Below are 22,218 nucleotides of genomic sequence, written 5' to 3' on the forward strand. Positions count from 1 at the left end.
TTTGTTAAATGGTTCTTAGCAAAGAACCACAGTAAAGTGGAACCAGGAAAAGCAAGCTTTTCAAAATTTCTACAACCTCCTGATGGGTTCTCTACTTCCTCTCTGGCCTTTCAGATCTTAGGAGCTTCTCCCGTGATGTCACTCAATTCTTGGGCAATCGCCTTCTATTGCTTCCTTCTGTCCACTTAGATTGCAACCAGGCTATGCCCAGTTTTGCCTCAAGGTTTTTGTCCATGAAGCTCTCTCACCTCAACTGTTACTGCAACCCCCAAAGCCTCTGAGGTGAACTCAAGTTTCTTTTTTTTCCCCCCCATCAAGACTTTCTCCAACTTGCCCAGTTTTCACCCTCCTCTGAACATTACTCTTCTGATTGGTGGTAAGGCTCACTGTGGCACTTAATTGCCTGCCTATTCTCCTAATTGCTACTACTTGTTTCTCAACCATATATAGTTACCAATATATCTCTTTCTTTATTCATCTAAGAAAACATCAGACTGAACGCTGTGCCAGACCAAAACACTGATCCCATGCCTTGTCTCCCCAGAGACACTGTAATTAGCTTTCTGGTAGAGGAGAAACATATTTTTAAAACTTTGTAAGTCTTTATTGCCCCACAGTACTCTGCACACAGGAAGAATTCAGCGCAAGAAAAATCACAGTTTGAGGATTCCAGGTAGCAAACCTTGAAAATTCATGTACACATCAGGTATACATAAGCGAGACAGTTCTATTTGGAGGGAGAAAAACATGGTAATCGGTGGAAAGTATTTTCTGTATAAATAGCTATTTCTCCCTTCAGTGAAGAAGAGTACTGTAAATAACCCCACAGTGGATGAAGAAAGCAATCTAAATGGTCTCCAAGTACTATGTGTCTGAATGTGCACGTATAATTACTAGCACAGGCAAATTGGGGCTTGAAAGCCACAGAGAAGGCAGATATTAGCAGGAAAATAGCAGTTATACATTTATGTTTGGGAAGGTAATTCCAGAGGTCTCCTACAGTTCATTAGCAATATTGGTTTAGGTAATTCCCAATTATTTTCTTATATTAAATCTATTTAACTCTAAGAGATCCTTACTCTAAAATAATTTAATTTCCCCAAATTTTACAGACTTAAGAAACCTAAGAAATAGGACACGGCACATTTGTGTCAACAAGAAATTCTTCTTCCTATTCCTGTGTAACTTCTACCAGGAAGGAAACAATGCTGGGAAATAAGAGTCCACTCGACAAGAATTTCTTCTACCCCACATTAAATATAGACTTAATATTATTATGTCCATTGTGTTACTGTAAGGTTGATTCATTCAAAGAGAAAACTTCTGATAAAAATCTAACTATTCTGCTCTTTATCCGATTTTCTCTTGTGTTTGGAAATCATTCGCATGGTTTTATTTTTTGGTAGGACACTAGTGTGCACTTTACCAAATGACTCTAAATTGATTAACAATTACCATAGATAGCAAGGCAGGCAATTCTCCAGAAGAGAAATCATCTCAATATTTTGGGAACCAATTCGAATGCAGTCTCCAAACTCAGAATAAACAAAACTTTTTCTTTTCATTTTATTTCTAAGCCCAGAGCCAAATCAGAACTACGTGCACATTACTAAGGAAAAAGTGCTCAATTAGCTCTATGCTTGGGATGGCGAAGCAAATGTACATCTACTATTTCCCGATAAGTCATAGTTCCATCATCCATTTAACACAACTACACGTATTTTCAATGAGGATTCTGGCAGTGAAAATAATTGATATATTTCATATAAACAGAAGTCAAAGGGACAAAAAACTCACTGCAATGTTTTTGAGCAAACCAACACTGGCTCACTTTAGAACACTATTTAAGTACTAGAAACTGTAATTAAATCAGGTCTTGAAAGTGCTAAGCAGAAGAAAGTGTTAATTAGTAAATTAGTAAAAATACCATTTTTAGAGTGGAAAAGCTTTCTTTTACACTTTTAAACATTTACAAAAAACAATTTGATAAGGTGCAATTTGGGATATTTACGGAAGCCTGGTTTATGCTTTCTTTAAAAAAAAAAAAAAATCACAGCACCTTTTATCCAATGAGCTCAATGCTCTGTGAAATACATTTTTTTCTCTTAAAAAGTAGAACAAAATAAAATAGAGTGTAAGGCATCAGAGAGAACATTTAAATAGAGGCCATATGAGCATCCCTGGAGAAAGCAAGCATCCGCAATACAGTCAGCTGACCAGGACTAACACATTTCCAAATGGTGAATCAACCATATACACATGGCTTGCACCAGCATCTCTTTCCAAATTTTGTTCATCTGTCACCTTCACAGTGAGGCCTTTCTCTGGCCACCCCATTTAAAATCCAAAACCCCACCCCCATCTCCGGGACTCCTGAACCCATGTTCCATTTATTATCATCTCTATAGCACTTATCCCCTTATATATTCTGTAATTGGCCCATCTGCTTGTTGTCTACATGCATTTAACTACTGCAAGAGCTCACACCCTTGCCGGCTTCATCCACTGTTGTATCTCTAGTACCTGACACCTAGTAGGCGCCCATAAATGGCTATTTCATGAATGAACAGCATCAAGCCTCTTTATAACAGATATCCAAAGTCTTGGATTTATTTTGTTGTATTTTGAAAAAAGTGAATGTAGAAAAAACTTTTCGTAGGGGAAAACACACACGCACACGCACACACCAAAAACGGTTCTTGTAAAGTTCTAGACATTTAAAAAATAAGTATCTGTCATATATATTCAGTTGAAAATACTTTTTTATAAGTAACATTGCTTTGGATTAATCAGATAAAGATGAAAGTCAAGAATTTTGCCAACAGTGTTTCTTGCTAACATTACTCAGTTATGCCTTTCAGCTCAGTATATTGTATATGGAGGATATCTTGTTAAAACAACTGTTGAAGGCAAGTCGTGTCATATCAGCCACACTCTGTACCCTATGGGAACTCAAATGTTCCAAAGTCTATGTTAATATAATCTTGCTGCTCTGTTGAGCTAAGGAAAAAAATCAGTTTTTCAGTGCCATGTAAGGCTTTATGAAAGTACCACATTATCTATATGTCTTCCAGAAATGAAGGAAAGCTGCAGTAAGGATTATGCTGAATCAATTTAGGAGGTAAATATTGTTAACAAATACCATAAAATAACCTAATAAATGATTCCAATCTCCATTTATCAACCAACACGAAGTCTGTACTCTTCTTTATGTAATCGGTAACACACCACCTATGGGAAAACAAAATTCCCCAGCTCAAGGGCTCCAAGTAGCTTTTTAGCACAGAGGCTCTCTACTTTCTAATGCAGATTTCCTATGCAATACTCCCTGAGACCCTATAAATCTGTACTTCTTTTCTTGGGATGTGAGGTCTCAGTTCTGCTTATCAACCTCTCTACTCATTAGAATTTACCTGATAAAAGACAAAGACGCTTGTTTTTAGGTTTTTGGGGAGGACTGAGGGAGAGGTAGTGCTAGACAAGGTCAGGGATTTTTGTTTTCAATTAATGATATTTAGGTCTATTGAGGAATTATTCCAGAAAAACGAAAAAATGCTTACTACTTACCAACAAAGTGCTTGTTTCATTGGCTGAGGATTTTGCAGACCAATTATTATTACAGAAACAAATAGACACACAGAATTGCGAATGACTGAAAACCTGAGTGTAACATAACTCAATCCAATTCTACCAATTAACCAAATAAAAAACTAAATCTTAAAATGTTAGAAGTTAAACAAAATACAGATTCTTATGGACTCTGCAAGTACAGTTTATTAAAGATTTGCTGAATTGTAAACTTATTAACATTCATTAAATCATTGCCTCCCTAAACAAATATTTTGAAGAAGTTAAATCAACTTATAGTAATTCCCCCTTTCTGCCAGCTCAGTGGCCAGTATTTAGCCTTAAAGATGCAGTTCCGCTTCTGTTGAAAAACAGAAGCTGGTCTAAAACGTGTCCTGGCCCCCCCGACAGAGACAGGCAGGTGGACCAAGAGACTGTGGCCAGTTCAACCAGAAAAACGGAGCACTGGCTATACTGGGTGAGGTCAGCTTCACGAGCTAAGGTCCAGAGACAGAGAAGACAGCAAGTCTAAGACACAGCTTTGAAACGAAGGTCATGAAGACCTTTAATGATATAACCATATCTATGAAACTAAAAAGAAAACAGGACTTCCAAACAAAGGAATTAAAAGGTCTTAAAAGGATGCGAGCTAAGCTGCCTAACATGTTGCTAGTGATAGAGTCAGCTTCCCTTCCAGGATACTCATGCTCATGTTCTTTAAAGTCATCTGAAGATGCAGAAGATCCTGGTAGTCCAGGTAGTTCTAGGAATAAGCTATCATCTGCAGCAGTAAGTGCACAAAATCTTAAAATAGGTAAGTCAGAATTCCTACCAAAACCAGTGCTCAAGAACTAAGGTCAGAATTCCTATAGAAATGGAGTGAGCTCTGAAATTCTAGCATTCCAATAATTAATGTAGTCTTACGATTTAAAAGGTGAAAACCCTTGTCTTGTACAATGGAACATCTCTCAATGGGGGCCTATCTATTGAGGCAAAAAATACATTAGTAAATTCTAAGGAAATTACGATTGAAATGGGAATTTGTTTCCCCTTTTTCTCGAATTGTTTACCTAGATGGAGGTAGGAAGCATGAAGAGTGTGAATTCCGAAGTCCATGCCAGATCAGAAAAATGTCTGGCAAACCTCCCCTCACAATGGTGGCAGTCAAAACAAGACTACTAATCCCGCAAGTCAGCTGTCCCATTAGCAAACACATATACGCAGCAGTTCTCAGGCAGTGACTGAGGTTCAAGAAACAATGTGTCATTCCTGCACCGCCCCTGCAACATGCACATGTGACATGTTTGATTGGCTCCTTGACTCACCAATAACAAACAGGGCTCACGGTCATTATTTGCTGATCCCTAGTTTATCTTACCCACCCCTATGTTATAATGTTATCATATATTTGCTTCTTATATAGCAAAATACAAATTAAATGGAGGCCATTTCTTAAAATAATTAATCCATCTATGGAACTATTTTTGTTTATCTATTCATGCCCCCAAGTGTTTGTTATCTCATGAGTTCTTCTGGGTGCATTATCGATATATACAATTTTAAAAAGTATTTCCTGACTGAATCCTGCTGAAGAATGTAGGTCATCATGTAAACCACAGCCAGTATGCTGGACCTCCAACAGCGACTCTCAAACTCTCCGGTCTGCTGAACACTTTTGAGTCAGGACATCACATGGTCCCTCCACCCAACCCCTTGTTCCCATAACAGCTCTTAAATAAACCTTGAAAGAGTCAAGCCTGTGCAAATAGAAAATTTATATAGTCTTCTCATTTCTTAATTATCCTAGAAGCCTGTCAGATGGCCTCTGTTTCTTATCTACTCCATGCACAGAGGTAGAAACATCCCACATACTCCAGTATTCTTCAATATGCTGAAACCATATAAAATATCAAATCCAAAACTCTCAAGGCCCCATCAATCTTACCCCTTATTTCTAGTCCACCCTTAATAGAAACTCTTATTTCCATCCTCTGTCGTATACAAACATGGCCATTCCCATCCATCAAAGGCCAGCTTAAGTTCCATCTTCCCCTACAAGAGTTCCCCAATTCTCTACAGCCATAAATGGACTTGCTTGTCTGTACTTGCAGAGAACAGACACACTTACTTAACATGTCCTCTCTGGCAATGAAAGCACTTAATCATGGTCCATCTCCTTGCCCTGATTTAATTTCTTTCATACTATAGAGCAATACCTTTTTAATATGATATATGCATCTGCATAGTCTTCCCTCCACAAATGAATATAAACTCCATGCTGTAACAACTTTTGATGTCCTGTTTACCACGGAATCTCTAGGGCCTAGAACAATGCCTGTCACTTCGTAGGTACTCAGTAATTATTTATCAAATCAGTCAATTATTATCTTAGTTTCCCTGCTGGCCTGAAACTTCCTTGAGATTAAGGAACGTCTACAGTTTCCCACAAAAAGGAAGTATTTGTTCTTGGATGGACCCAAGTAACTTTGAAAGCCATCACATCCTAGCCCAATATATTCCGTTTTCCCCAAACATTACCAACTTGTCTAATTACTAAAAAGGAATATTAAAAGCCAGTAAAGATGTCACCATCACTTACGTAAACCTCATCTAATTCATTCTATCTCCTATTGGGGTATAAACATAAAATGCTTTTTGAGTTGTACAAATTAGGAAATTTTTAGTATTGAAAGACATGTACTTTTATTCTATGTATATATTTGTTTCTTTTTATATATTTTCTTAGAACCAAAATATCAATCATAGCATGGGGCACAAGTCTACACAAGAGAGTCCTGTGTGCCAAGTTTCCTGCCCCAGAGAAAGACTAAATGTTGAATTCACTGCCTAAGCAATCAAAGGCCTAAAATACTGGCTCTGCTAGATAACCATGCTATACATACACATTTCCACATGGCCCTGCCAATTCTACCTTGACCCATAGCATCCCCCACTATTTCAGTTCTAAACAAAGATTTCTATCAAATTATTTTCTAGTTTTGTGGTGTGGGTTAGGATGGGACCATCTAATACATGTTCACTTGGAACCAAATCCAAATTAGATCCTGGCTCCCCTGAAGAAAGATCAAAACAGTGGCCCGTTACCACTCTTGAAACAACGTAAGCATTCAGTGTATTTCTATTGCAAAGAAATTTCACATTTGTTAAGTTAGGTTTTTAATTTATTGGGTACTTAGCATGTACATGATAGGTTTATTTAGATTTCTAAATATAATAAATGATAGGGTGCCTGGGTGGCTCAGTCGGTTAAGCATCTGCCTTCAGCTCAGGTCACGATCCCAGGGTCCTGGGATTGAGCCCCGCATCAGGCTCCCTGCTCAGTGGGAAGCCTGCTTCCCCCTCTCCCACTCACCCTGCTTGTGTTCCCTCTCTGGCTGTGTCTCTGTCAAATAAATAAATAAAATCTTAAAAAAAAGAAAAGAATTGTTTAAAAAAATATAATACATGATTTCTAGCACATTACTTTTCAAGTAGTACTTGCCTAGTTGAGGTTATTTTCTCAATGAAATTTTAAGTTCTTTCCCTCTTTGGGCCAGAGGTTGAGAGGTAGGAGGAGAGGGGTTCCCATCAACTAGTCTAGAACATTACAGTTAAAGCAAGAATATTAATATTTTCCATGATTTAAAAGCAGAATTGAAACACATTTTTAGAAGTGATACCAACATAGAACCCCTTCCCCAGAAAGGGGATAGGATCCTGTAGTTTACAGTTCCAGTTAGCATAACTACCTTATATTATACTCTGTATTCAAATGGTTTTCAGAATAAAATTATCTTTTAGTTTATATAGATTTTGTCACTTTTTTTGGTTCATACAGGTTCAACAGCAAGTAACAGTGGCATTAATCCATGTAATGAAGCAAGTTTAAAAGGCTGGATTATACATTTAAAATGTCATAAAATGTCTACCTTTTTTTACTATTGCTCTGGAGTAAGGGTAAGAAGGAGATAGGTTTGCATTGCTGCTATTGGTGATTTTAATCTTAATTACAGCACTTAGTTTTCTGAATATTTCTATAGCTGGACATGATTAAAGACTCAACAGAAAGATTTACTAGAAAATGGTAACTGTATGTAAGTGGTTTAGAATGGCCTCTTTGACCACTGAATTAGGTCTCTCCTGAAGACGTATGAACGAACCCACTATAGTCTATCTTTTAATGACCATGTTAATGTTGACCTAGAAATGTTTGAGACCAGGTGGCTATCTATTTTTATTCAGTCTTATCTAGGTCTTCTTACCAAGTGCCATGAATACTCTTTGATAGGAGCTCAAAATACTAATAATTATAATGGTATTGGTTGAAATGGTGATAAACCATTAATGTACCATGAGGTTCAACAGCTGGGTCAGAACCTCTTAACCAAGGACAGTTTTTCCCATTAGGTGGTATAAATTAAACTTCAAGAAGTAGATCAATGCTGAAATTACATCTTTTTGGCACAAACTAGTAGGATCAAAAATTCACATTCAGTCTTTGTCTAAATTCCCTATTAAACAATTTCTGGATCTGTATAAAAAATTTTAAAAATTCAAGTTAAGTTCAAAAAATTATAAATATGCTTTAACATATTCGTACCCAGAGTGGGAAGTCTGTCTGGACCATTCTTTGTGCTTTATCATCCTAAATATTCTGCATTCCCATCGTGCTAAATCATCACCATTTAGCTTACTGGATAGTTGTAACCAGTCCAGCACTGCACGAATGCAGGACCAGGTACAGAAGCAAGAATGCAACCTCAGCTTTTCAACCAACAGCCTGATGCTCTGCCCCCCGTGCCATGTGCTGTGATCATGAGTGATGGAGCTGTTCGGACGGCAAGCTACTTTCAAATAATGATCCACAAAGTTAATCAAAAGGGCTTCCCTGTTCAATATTTACCTGTTACTCATTGACAGCCACTGTCTACATTGCCATCTAGAATGTATAGAATGGGATCAGCAATACCAAGCTCAAACAGAACCCGAGGGCCTCGCTGAAGTATCAGGCACAACGAAAAGCAGAATTAAGCAGCTCTTCAAACCACCTCTGACACTAAAGGCGTCCATAGCATCCACAGCAGCAACACTGCTACTTCCTGGATTTGGAGGCCCAATTAGTTGCTGATAATAAGAGGAATGAAAAGAAGACTGCCACCTGAGAAATAAAAAAAAAAAGAAAAGAAAAGAAAGAAAAGGAGATATTATGTATCAAAATATAAACATGGAGGGAAAAATAGTAATTTCCTGTATTGGGGCAAAAAAATAATATTCCCTTCTTGATGTGATCTCCTTGCTTTTATGTACTAGGAAAGTCATATCTATCCTGAAAATTATTTTTCTCATTTCAATACACATTCAACATTTTAAGCTACAAAATAATAAGAAAACATTGATTTTTTTTTTTTATGTGTTAGGTATTTAAATACTCTTTGCCAGTCTGTCAATCAAATGTACCCATAGGGGATGCTGACCAGCCTCCATGTCCATCTCTAAAGAGAGGCAGGTATCAGACTGATCATAATGCAATTCTCTCCTGTTATTTTTAACCATCAGCTAGAAAGCAGGGCTTACTAGGAGACCTTATAATTCACATTTATTATCCATGTAACCTGGCAGGTTTTGACCATGGGGTTTAAGGAACGAAAGTCACTCCAAATATTAATCCTCTTTTAACTCATTTTTCCTCAACATTTACTTAGGAATGATGAACACTATCTGAACCCTTAGTATGTACCAGGCATTGTTTTAAGTATTCTACATGTATTCATTCATTTACTCCCATAGTAAACCCTAGGAGAGAGATTACTACCAATTTACAGATCAGAAAAAATAGGTAACAGAGAAGTTTCGTAACTTGTTCAAGATCACCCAGCAAACAAATCAGTCAGGTAGGGTTTGAATCCCTCAGTCTCAATTAGAGGCTGTGTTCTTGTCCACTGTACTGAAGCTGCCCCTAATTCCACCTACTAATAAGGTAAGATGACCACTGGCCTTTAATAAGTACCTTAGAAAGTTTTGTGGATTGATAAATGAATCGATACCATAAAGGAACTTGCAATCTTATTAAGATATCCATCCATAGACAGACATGTAGTCTTTTGTCCTCTCACTTGTAAGTTTATAACCTGCCTCCTCTTTCAATTTAAGAGTTCCTAAGAGGTATTTATTTGCATATATACAATTGAATGCTACTGCATGCCTGATACAGAGTAAATGATGCATTAGAATTGAATCTCGGATTCAATATTGACTTTCTTCTCTCTTTATATCCCCTCTCAAACCACTCCATCAGGAAATCCTGCTGGCTCTTCCTTCAGAATATGTCAGAATCCAAATTCTTCTCACCACCTCTACTTCCACACCTTGCACATAAACCACTTTGATGACCATAATAGTTTCTGAACTAGTGTCCCTGCTTCCACCATGGGTCCCTGAAGCATGGACTCAGCTAGCAGCCAGATCCCATTATTCTTCAAGACAAAAACCCTCCCAAGAAGCCATTTCAGGTGGAGTAAAGGCCAAAGGCTTTACCTGGCCTGCCAGAGTCCTGTGTGCTGGCCTCCCATTCCCTCCCTGACCTGCCGCCAGCTGCAGTCCTTGCTCTTTCTAACCCACTGCACCAGCCTCCCCGCATTCTTTGAAAGCAATGAAAGCTCTTCAACTTCCGCGCCTTTATGGCAGGTGCTCACTCTGCCTGGAGTATTTTTTCCCCAGGGCTATCTGGAGGCCTAACTCCCTCAGTTCCTAGGAGTCTCTACTCAAGTATCATCTTTTTAAATGGGGTTGCACCTCCTTAAAACCATAACTGACCCATCCTCACCCAGTACTCCTAATGCCTTCTTAACCTTCTCGATTTTTGTTCCACAGCACTTACCACCACTGAATAGACAGTATGATGTGCTTGGTTTGTAACTTTTGCTGTTTACTATTAGTCTCTAATGCCCTATAACTTTCAGGGCAGAGATTCCAGTCTTCGTTCACTATATGTCCCACACAATAGTTCCTGGTTATAGAAGGTACCCAATAAATATGTTGAATTAAGAGAAGAGAGAAACCACTGTGGATAAAGCTAAAGCACAAAGTCAGTGTGTCTGTGTGTTATGTGTGTTGCACCTAGCAAGATTACACGGATACCATTCATAGATAGGAGCAGAGAGAGCTGCCATTGAGAGATATTTTCATTGGGGAGGCGGAGGCCAAACTAGATCAAGACTGGTGGATCTTGAATACTAAGCTAAGAAAGACCCCATACAATAAGATTGAACCATTGAGGACTTTAAGCAAGGAACTATGTTAGAAACAGGATTTTAATCTAGCAACTTTAGGGTGGCCCAAAAAAGGTATTTTTGTATTCCCTTGAATGGTACTTTGTGTACAGCAGGACTCCAGCATTTAACTTCAATTGAAGGAGATAAGAGAAAAGAAGACTTAACAGGAGACTGCAACAAGCTAGGCATGAAATAATAATTTAGGTCAAGGGGATGGGAACAAAAGATAAGTTTTTTTCCACAGGAAATCATGCTACTAACAGGCTATTGGAGACAGAAGAGGCAGAATGAAAGAGGAGTCCAGGAGTGAGCCTGAATGACTACAAAAATGAAGATAAAGCAAAAGAAGGGCAGGGTAGGAGAGGACCATTCCAAGGAAGATGCAGAGCTCTGTTTGGGGGCACAGCTGCATGGTCCCGGAGGGAACCCCAGACTGGGAGGGGAGAGAGGTCACACTCTGCAGGTGGGCCATGCTACATGGCAGCTGTGTGAGAGTATTCACATCACTTAACCTCTAGGACTCAAGGGGTTTTGTTTGATGTTAGGTTCTTTTTTCCCCCCACAGAAAAGAGAGATAAAACACAGTTCATTGGGTTGCTGGAAGGATTAATTGGCTATGTCCATAGAAGTGCTTGCGAATTTTTTGGTCATTACATGCTTAAGTTGATGTCAAGCAAATCACAAGGAGAAACCTCGAGTAGTTTGGAAATCTAAAACTCAAGTTGGCAAAGAGGTAGTACTGAAGATTAAAAACTTGGGATTCATCCACTTTTGTGTGATAACTGCAGTGTAAGGACCAGTGAAATTTCCGAAGGGCAGACCTAGTTGCCCCCATACTGGAGAACGTACAGCTGTGCATACCAAGGACATTCAATAGCTAACATTCAAATACAACAAACTCATCCTCTTCTATAGGTAAGGCTTTAAATTCCTCAGGGTCTTGTTCTTTTATGGAACCAGATTTCAGTAGACTACCCTTGAACAGAAAGTAGATTTTTTTGTGGACAAGTATCCTGCTCCAACGGGCCACATCATCCAACTGAAAGTGAAGGAACTGCTGGGCCACAATGACGTGAATTGGGCTGCCATAAATAGTCATCAGATTAAACATTAGCTGTGTACGTTGAACAACCCACCTAACCTCTGAGTCTTCATTTTCTTGAGTGCCAAATGAGTATATAACGTACTTACTTCAAACATGGATGTGGGGAGTCAATTACAATGATGTTTAGAGAAAAGAGAACACCATTGTTGGAATAGGTTACTTCTCTGAATTCAGCCTCCTCTATCTCACTGCATATAAAAAACCAGCCAACACAGAAGCAGAAATGGTAAAACTCAACCACAACTTCACAGTCAAGAGTGAAAACTTGTCCCCAGAAGGATCAATTTTGCCTCACAATGGAAGACCTTAGTATCAGTGAGTATTTCCTGTGGATGGAAGAATAAATGCAGCTGTATTCATTCTCTACTCTCTCTACAGCTCCGAGCCTCAAGTTTCGAGGACACTCTATATCACAACAATCTTTTGTCTGGCAAACTTCCCCTGAAGAGAGCCAATAAAGGTGTATGTGGTACAAGTAAACCAAATTTGCCACTAGATTCTCGTAAAAATGTATTCTACTTAAAATCCGCTGGCCCATAATTTTAGTTTTCTAGTCTTCCCTTCCCTAAGACATTTCACAAGTACAGTAAAATTAAAAAAATATATATATATATCAACTATATATAATATCAACAATATAAATATATATATATCAACATATATATATATATCAACTTTCTTTATTCCTACCAGTCTCATAAATTTGTTACTAGCTCTTAAAACCAGCATTCACAAGAGGATAAACAATCCTTCTAGCAGATGAATTTATTTATCATCAATTTTACAAGAGCTCAAGAAATACCCCTACCCTCCACTATCCTCCCCACTGGATAGGTCTCCAAACCTCTCCTTTTAAAAACAGGGTGACATGAAGGTCACTGCTGTCACTGTTATTAATTCGAGACTTAGGACACCTGATGAATTTCTCCAGAGGGATGAGAATCAGAGATGTTGCTTCTATTTTCCCCTTTCAGGTCATCAAGCAGTTAGGTAGTCCCTAGAAAGCATGTTCCTTCCCTGGAAGTGAGCAAAGACCTCCCCGTAATTACTGCAAAGGTCTTCTTCACCAGGAAATCCAGACGGTGTCTAAAGCATACAAGACAGGAGCTCCATGCCCGACTGTGCCAGACGCTCGAGTTCACTCCTGAAACAGTTTTGTTAGTGGAGTTGAAGAATGGAAGAGGAGCATCATCAAGAAGACCGTGTACCTCCTGGGTTCAAGGCCAAGGTATGCAATTGGCTCTGATTCACTCTGAACACCCCTGATGTGCAATGGTCAAAAAAACAATGCTGTTGTGAAAACTTAAGTTGGTTGAAATGCAAGTGAGGACAGCTGCTAGTGCAAGAAACCGGACTCTCCTCATTGGTACCTAGGCAAAGAGTGAGGCTTGCTACATAATCTAATATATAAATACTACTGCATTTAGTATTTATTGCAGAGATTCTTTATAACTGGGCTGAGGGGAAGGGAGGGAAGGGCAATTAGGTTTTTAAAAAAGATGCAGAGATGGTCTGTTTAATCACATAAATCTCAAGCAGTCAATTCCAAAGACTCTTCACACTGCTAAGTGAATCACAGAGGTCTCAAGTTTGACAACGGGGGGGGGAGGGGAGGGAGTCACTCAATGTTTTCTTTACATGCTGGCCATTGACCCCAAATCCTCCCAGGACCCAGACTTCTCTCTGCTTTAGAACTACATCAAAATATCTCAGTGCTCAACACAGTAAATAGAATTCGCTTTATAAGCAACCTTAAGAGGATGCAGCAGACGTGGCACGTGAGTGTGTAAAGTGACCATAAAACTCCACCTAATCATCCAGCAGTTACTTCTTATACATGTACATGTTCTGATCTTAGAAAGCTGTTACTATAACTCACCACACCCTTCTCACCATTAGCATCATCCTCTTTCAAAACTATTTCTAAACAATGAAGTACTAGATTAAAAAAAAAAAAAGACAGAGGGTAGGGAGGGATTTTTCTGTTGAAAATCTCAATCACTAATGTCACTAATATCACTGGTTCTTGCTGGAGTTCCCTTGTTTCCTGTTGTTTTTATTTTTTTCTAAGCACAAGAAACAAAGTGATAACATTTGAGAAAGGAGATACTGCAAAAGGAAAAAAATGTCATGAAAGGAATTCTCTGCAAAACACGGTTTCTAGATAGAAGGTGACCATACAGCTTCCAGCTTCCCCTAAATAAGCTGCTTATATACAAGTTACAACACTTGGCCCCAGACATTTCCCAGCTAAGACACCTTCAGGATGAATCCACAAGAAATGCCTATATATGTAGCTACAGATCTGTCAAACAGGACATGCCTATCAACACAGTTCTATATAATGATAAACACCAAGTTGTGAACAGTGGCTATCTATGGGTGTTACCATTATAAAAGACATTGTTTTCCTCTATGTTTATCTGAATTTTCCAAATGTTCCAGAGTGAAAACGTATTGCAGCTTTATTCGAAAATAATATACAGCTATTCTAAGAGAACATAGAACGAATGTAGGAAACCTCCTCCCACCCCCATTCACCAACCCAGAGCCATGGCACTGGGGTTAGTCAAAGGAAATGCCCAGATTATCCCCCCAATACAAGTTGATGGGACACACATTGTGCTCCCTAAGCTCCAAGTCCAAACCCAAGGCCATTTACTGAGCAGAGGACAGCAAGCCCCCAGGATCAATAGACCAATGCATTCAAATAAAAGCTCTGAGCAGGGTCAAGTTGAAACCATAATCTCATTCTTTCCTTTTTGGGAAGACTATCAGGAAAAGTATTGTCAATCTATAAATTTATAAAACCTATAAACTCTAAATCTTTTAATTAAAAGAGATTAATCCTACTGCATTTTTTCCCTACTGTAAGCACACCACTTATGTAGTATTATAATGTGCTCAAAAATTAAGTGGCAATTCCACACTATATTTTTCATGAGGAAGATTTTCTTAAATTTCCAAAGAATATGAAATTTTCTGTTGCAGGTTAATTTACCAGATTCTGAATATTCACTGAAGTTCACAATTATTCCCTTTAATGATGTACTGTACTTTGATTGCTATGAAGATGGAAATTCTTTTGTGAATTTATATTATATACAGCCTAGTAATAAGTGGCAGATATAAGACTGATTTCAGGATGTGTTCCTTTAGGAATTCAGTATTTCCATAGCCATAATGGCTTATCCTACTGGAAGGTGTAGGTTTTTTATTTCCATTTTGCAGACACGAGTTCTTTGATATGAACAGTTGTACCTTAAGTTAGATGAGGAACAAAGTAGTACTCGTTCAGGGGGTACTTACTACATGCCAAGCACCATAGTAAGTGTTTTTGTGGTATGGGCCTTAGGCTCTAAGTCAAACAGACTAAGGTTTAATGCAACAGTCAAACTTTCTGTAAAGGGCCACACAGCAAACATTGGAGACTTGATGGGCCATATGGTCTCCGTCAGCCCTACTCAACTCTGCCACTAACAAATGCAGTCACAGACAGTGCATAAGTGGACAGGTATGGTCGTGTTCTAGTAAAACTTACTGTACAAGAACAGGTAGGGGATAGGAGAACAGATGTGGGCCAGTAAGTGACAGTTTGGTGCCGCTAAACTAAATTTCACCTTATCCTACCTTCTTAACCTCGAGTGAGCTGTTTCAGCTCTGTAAGACCTGGTTATCTGTAAAATGGTGGTAATAATGATACCTAGAACCTCAACGTATTGTGAAGATTTTAAAAAATGTCAAGGCATTAACCCACTGATTCTCAATACAGCTATGAGATAATTTTCATTTTTACCCCCATTTCAGAAGTGAGAAAACAAAAGCATTAACAGTTAAATAACTTAGCCACCGTCCCAGATCTAATCATTATGGGGGGGGGGGGGGGAAGAAGATCAAACTCAGATCCATTTCCAGGAGGTTTAACTACCTCTATCAGTTATGAAATACTATTGTGTGGATTTGTGGAGCTCTTAAAATATGTTGCTTGCAAAGACTAAAGCATAGTTCTTCCGCTCTAATGCATAAACAAAGACCAAAAATTCACTGAAGACACATCTATACGGAACACACATCAACACACAGAACTGTTCTTCCAGTGAGAATTTATTAAAACCATAGTTGATGTATAATTTTAAGTTTGCTGTATTTTTTTAAGATCTGGGCACAAGCACATTAGTCTCCCTGTCTCTCTGAAATCACCGTTAGTAATTTCGAACACTGTAGTTCAACAGCATGCCTGCAAAAAGTTCATTGTCACTCTATTCCTCTCACCTTGACCTTTGCCTTCTCTTCAAGTTTCTAGAGAGTTCTCCTACATACTGCAGGTGTGTCAGTAGCCAAGTTTTAAAAATCAAGGCAGGCACTTCTCTCAAAATGAAAATACACATTTGGGTAATATTCTTTCATTTTAAATCATGCCTCCTGTACCTGTCCATTTTGACTCTCCCCTTTTAGTTTATCTTGAGTTACAAGTGGTCTGGGAGGAGAAAGGCAAATCTGGAGCACGTCAAGCCGGAAAAAGCAATAAACTTGTAGACAGGTCCTGAACTGGATTTCATACTGGTAGAGTCCTGCAAGATGTTTTTAAGTCAAAAATAACTTCAAACTCACAAAGCCTGAATGCACCTCCTCCAAGCAAAGCACATGAAAGGAGTTTCCCAACACAGAGGAGAGGCTGAGATGGTGGGCAACTTGCAGAGCTGTTCTGACTCGCTGTCCCTGCCACATTCCTTTCCTGAAAGCTCCTCCAGAGCTCTCTCCCAGGATGGCAGTCCACCCCAATGCCTCAGTTTCCCCTTCTCTTCCAAACTGAAGTCCTATCACCCTTATCCTGCCCTCTACTCCTGACATATGCCATTTGCAATTTGCTACACCAGAAATACTGGTCTTTTGGCCCAAATCACTACCTCAAGCCCCTCTCCCCCAAATCAAAATCTCTACCATGAAGATCCCAGGGCCCACCTCAACTGTTAAAAAATAACCCTTTCCTAGGACCACTTCCATTGTTTGCACTCCTCACTGGAGACACCTCTTACACAGAATCCCAATTACCCGTTCACATCAGTCTTCTAGGCTTTTGCAGGGCATAGGCTTAGTCACCTCTAAGTCACTTTATGCAGAACAGCACCTGACCCGTGGGTGAAGATCAAAATATAGTTGTTAAATGAATGAATAAATTAGCTCCTTTTTAAGCTAGCCTGGCATTAGCCCTAAATAATATACCATCCACATTACCAAGACATACCACTTCAAGTCATTTACAGGCAAAATCATTGGTGTGATGCTAAAATTAACTGGGAGAAACCACCAGAAACCATGCTGAGGTCTGAAAGGCATGATGTGGAAATTAGAATTCATTTGGATGTTGAAAGGCTTGAAGCAGTTCTTGCTACAAAGTTCAATGTCTGTTTAACATGCAGATTCTATTAGAGCTCTTTATGAAGTTCATTGTATATTTCTCTTTTCTCACTTATTTACTGATCCAAATACAACTGGCATAAATTATCCCAATGGTGGGGCTGGGGGGGGGCTGTATAATTGCAATCAATCAATTAGGTTAAACAGCCAGAAGAATTCACTACTGCAGCTGCCAGAGCCTCCTTGACCTTTCCCTCCCCGCCAGCACAGGTGACCATCTATCCCCCCAGCAGCCTGCCTGACAAGGAACCTGTCTTGTTCTCCTTAATTGGGATAACACGTGCAAGTGGTTAGCACTCTGTCTGGCACAACACAGCTGATAGACTGGTGAGTTCCTTCTTCACTCATTCTCCTCTTGTCCCCGGACCTCGTTAATTCCTTCTCTCTTTGGAGTCTGGATTTGCCCATTTCCAAACCCATGCTTCTTGGCCAAAGCCAGCCTGAACACTATACTGAGCAGAAAAACACCCACATTCTGGGTTTCTTCTTTTCAGAAAAGGAAGACATCACCTCTCCCTTTCTAGCCCCAAATTTCTCTCTCCAACCCCTGTCGTGTTGCCTGAAATTATTCCACTGGAGAATAACTCCACTTTTCCTTGAATTCTTTCACTTGGAGTTGCTTATTAAAATGCAAATGGCCGTGAGAAGAGTAACATCATCAGTTAACAACACCTGATCTGCAATGAGGGGTATGGACAAAAATGCCTCGTGGGTAAAGACCTGGGCACGAAACGCTAACCAGGTATCGAGGTGGCATGAATTTCACGGAGGGAAAGGGGCTTGGACAGAGAGGCAGGAAACTGACAATCTTCACCATTTTGCCAATGGTGACCACTGTCTGGTCAATGGCCAACACCTTCTCAATCTCGGCTACACTTTGAGACGAGGCACTCTGGGTGAAAGCCCTTTGTTCAAAATGGGTCCTGCAGGAACTATTTCAACAGCATAACATGTGCTCACTGAACAGAGCACCCCTTTAAGCTCCAGTCCCCACATCCACCTTCCCTAAGTATTAGTGAGATCATGGTCCTTGAACATAGCTACCATAGTGTCAAACCACATGGCCAAACTGTGACAAACTTGGAGGCTACAAAGGTCTTGCTCAGTTTACTCCTTCCCAGTTACCTTTCCTCATGATCACATATTAACACAGGTGATTGCCACTGTATTTTGTGGTAAAATCCCATCAATGTCCATGGAAATTCCCTTTCCTCCAACTCAAATATTTTGCATTTAGAAGTTTATTTTATTTATTTTTTTTAAAGATTTTATTTATTTATTTGAGACAGAGAGAACGAGAGAGCACATGAGAGGGGGGAGGGTCAGAGGGAGAAGCAGACCCCCCGCCGAGCAGGGAGCCCGATGCGGGACTCGATCCCGGGACTCCGGGATCATGACCTGAGCCGAAGGCAGTCGCCCAACCAACTGAGCCACCCAGGTGCCCTTTATTTAGAAGTTTAAAGTTATCGTAGTTACTATGGAGGAGGCGTCTCCTCTTTTTAGACTCTCCACACGTTTATTTTTCTGTTTGAAAATAGAAAAAAAAATAATTGTTTTAATTAGAAAGAACTGTGGCATCTCCCAGTCAAATCAATGATTTTACAGATGAATTCACTAAAACCCAGATATATTTTGCAAACTTAAAGACAGCTTAAAAAGGGGAAAGGGGTCTGGATTCTCTAAGTTTCGGTACTTACCAAAATGACTGCTTAACAAAAAAATCTGTCAAATATTTACAATATGGTTAGTGTTTTTGAAAACCCTGCTTTCCTACCCTTTGCCAAAAAATTATCACTGATTACAATTTTACATTTTAAGTCGGCCATGTCATAAGCATTTAATGTAAGTTAGAACAATTTTTAAAATTCTAAATTATAGCTTTTTGATTTAACCACACGTTTTATTTTCCTGCTTACTTTAAGTTTTCAATATTACTAAAATTGTTTAATAACTCCCAATAACATCTAAATCCCACATAGTGTTGTAAAATGTAGCAAAATTCAGTTATAAAACCATACAACTACCATTGAAAGGATCAAGAACAGTGATGTGCTGGTAAATATTTAACAACTCGTTGGGGACAGGAAGGCACCTGATTTGCAGCATTTTCCAATTTCCATAGTGCAAATACTTTGCCCAATTTCCAGTTACTAACATGAGGTCAGGGATCACAGAATGGGAAAGATGTGCATACAATTGATTCTCATGGGCCCATGCAAGTCAGCACCAGCACATTCTGATAGGAGAGACCAGATAGGGCAGCCTTTCCATTCCTCACCATTTCTTTCTTTATAACCCACCGTATCCTCACAATGACATAACACCCATACGCAATTACGTTTATATACTTATGATCTACCGACTCTATCTTTTTCGGGTGTAATACACAGTAAGAAACATTTTACCTCAGGGCCCACCCCATGGACACACACATTTTATGTACACTTCCACAAACACACACAACAAAAACAGAAGCCTCACAAGATAAAACTCACTCTCCTTAAGTGCAGTGCACTAAAATTCTCAAATGTTTCCATTTGTTTTTTTAATTCTGATCTTGATCCACTCAATTGGACTCCTAGCCCACTATTTGGGTAGGGCCGCCCAAATTGAAAACCAGTGCTGAAATAGACTAAGCTCAGTGAGGATAGAATTAGATGTTATTAGTCTATATCTATCCCTATGTCTAACAGTAATTATTGAGAACCAGGAAGGTTAAGTAACTGCCCAGTGATGCACCTGCCATCACTGCCGAAAGATCCCCGAAGGCAAGTGGTAATTCATTACATAGAATCAGGATATTCGCGGTTTAAAACAGAAAGCTAGACCACCTTCCAGGACAACCACCCCTTCACCAGAAATTGACAGAGAACTAACCACATCATTGATGAAACTTTGGTCCTTCAACTACTGTAGCCCTCTGACCAACCCTCCCTGTCTACCTAGGAAGACTAGGCAAATCTGAGCAATTACCATTTCCCTATTATTAGTAACATTCACCCCTCGAGAGTGTTGGAAAAGTACCCATCTTCTGCACAAGAACATTTTCAATCCTGGAGGAATCGGGAGCTACATAAATGCAGACTAGTATTATATAAAATGTACATACTTCTATGTAACAAACATTGACACCAGCTTTCTAATAGCCAGAAGCCAAAGACTAAGTTGAAGAAAGTACTCACTCAGGAAAATAAAATCCGAATCCATGGACTTTTCAGTGTGTTGATGCACCGCATGCTTTTTTATAGGTGCTATTAAACATACACTATAGTTTCAAGACAGTCCAGATAAGCGTCTTCACAAAATACACAACACCATTAATCATCTCAGTGACAGTGCTCCAATTTAACATCCTGGGGATTTCCTCCCCTTCTTCATCATTTATTTGCCAATATTTCCTTGTTATGAATATCCCCCTAGTGACTTTCCCTCGCAGTCACAGCTGTGCTGCCTACTGTGTCTACCTTGACGACAAATAACACAAATCCTTAAAAAAAAAGAAGAAAGAAAGAAAGAAAAGAAAAGAAAAAGAAAAAGAAAAAAAAAAAAGCCAGCCCTTGAGATGATACCTCGAATTCGAAAGGTAGCCTGACTATGGACTGAATTCCCAGTGACCTCCTCCGGGCTCCCGGCTTTAAACTGACAAGCCTCCGCCTCTAAGCTGATAGTAATTTCGGACACGTGAAATTGGCTTACTTACAAGTGAACAACAGTTGGCTGTTGGTCTCCAATTACTTGAATGGTCAACAGTCAACTGCTGCTTTCAGATGGTCCTTAAAAGGACCCCCTTCTTATACAGCAAAAGGCTTCTTCAAAGTATCCACGAATCACAACAAAGCCACAGAATCACTAGCAAGTTACAGAAACCTGACGACCGAGAGCAACAATAAGGATGACTCACAGATAACAAGAATTTTTTAAAAATAATAATCAGTAATGTCACATTATAATTACACCAATTCTGATGAAAAGAATAACACTATCGAGGCAAAAGAATATCAAGAAATAAAGCCAGAGAAAAATAAGTGGCAAAGATACAGAGAAGAGTCCCAGCTCCATCCGGTATCCATTTTGTGTCCCTTTGAGAAAGCAGCCTTCACTGGCCCCAAAATTTGCTGATTGTAAAATGGAAACCATGAAAGAAAATGCTCTACAACCGACTAGAGGAGTAAATGAAAGTAGAACTCACCAGCCTGTATTCAGACAGGATTTTTAAGGAAAAAGGGTATTTTTTTTTTAATAATGGAACTCCACTACAAAAGAGTTTGAAGACAAAAAACACACCAAAGTCTATTTGCAGTCTATCAGGAAAGTCTCATGCCTTCAGTGGAACTATGTTTGCCTTACTTTATACTGTCTATAGAATAACTTATTTTAATTAAAGGTTACTGTTGCTTCAATCATTATTCTGTAACTTATGGGAAGCACAAATGTTATTCTTTTAGGGAGACTCCAATTTAGACTATTGTCTTAAAAAAACAAAAACTTCCTTCTTAGCAAAAGCAACACAAGTCAAGCTCTGATACATTAAAATGCCTTTCCTTCCCAGAGCAGAGTGTTTACTTCAGTGATAGTAACAACACCTCATTACCCACAGTGCAGATTCTGTTAAGTAATGGACAAAGCAAATGGCAGCAAAGGCAGAGGACTCAACTTCAATTTAACTGTCCTGTAAGGTACATAGTAATTAGCTGCAAAGCTCTGAAATCTTAGCTAGCATGTTAAGTCTGCTACATGACAGTATAATTTGACTTCTTAAAGGATTATGCAAATTACAACTCATCATTCCATTACAGGATTGAAAAAAAGTGACAGCTAATTTATACATAACACACCTTTCAAATCCCTAAGATGCGT

At 39.1% G+C, this 22,218-nt stretch overlaps 1 protein-coding gene across 1 annotated transcript in view; it reads right to left on the reverse strand.

Moving 5' to 3' along the window:
* The window catches only part of LOC118002891 (neuronal PAS domain-containing protein 3), a gene marked incomplete at its 5' end in the record, with an annotated part of 725,448 nt that overhangs the window by 702,813 nt on the left and 417 nt on the right, over positions 1-22,218 (reverse strand). The window lies entirely within an intron of this gene.

This window comes from Mirounga leonina, unplaced genomic scaffold, assembly GCF_011800145.1.
Source record: "Mirounga leonina isolate KUSES-001 unplaced genomic scaffold, KU_Mleo_1.0 Mir_84, whole genome shotgun sequence".
In the NCBI taxonomy this organism is placed as follows: Eukaryota; Metazoa; Chordata; class Mammalia; order Carnivora; family Phocidae; genus Mirounga; species Mirounga leonina.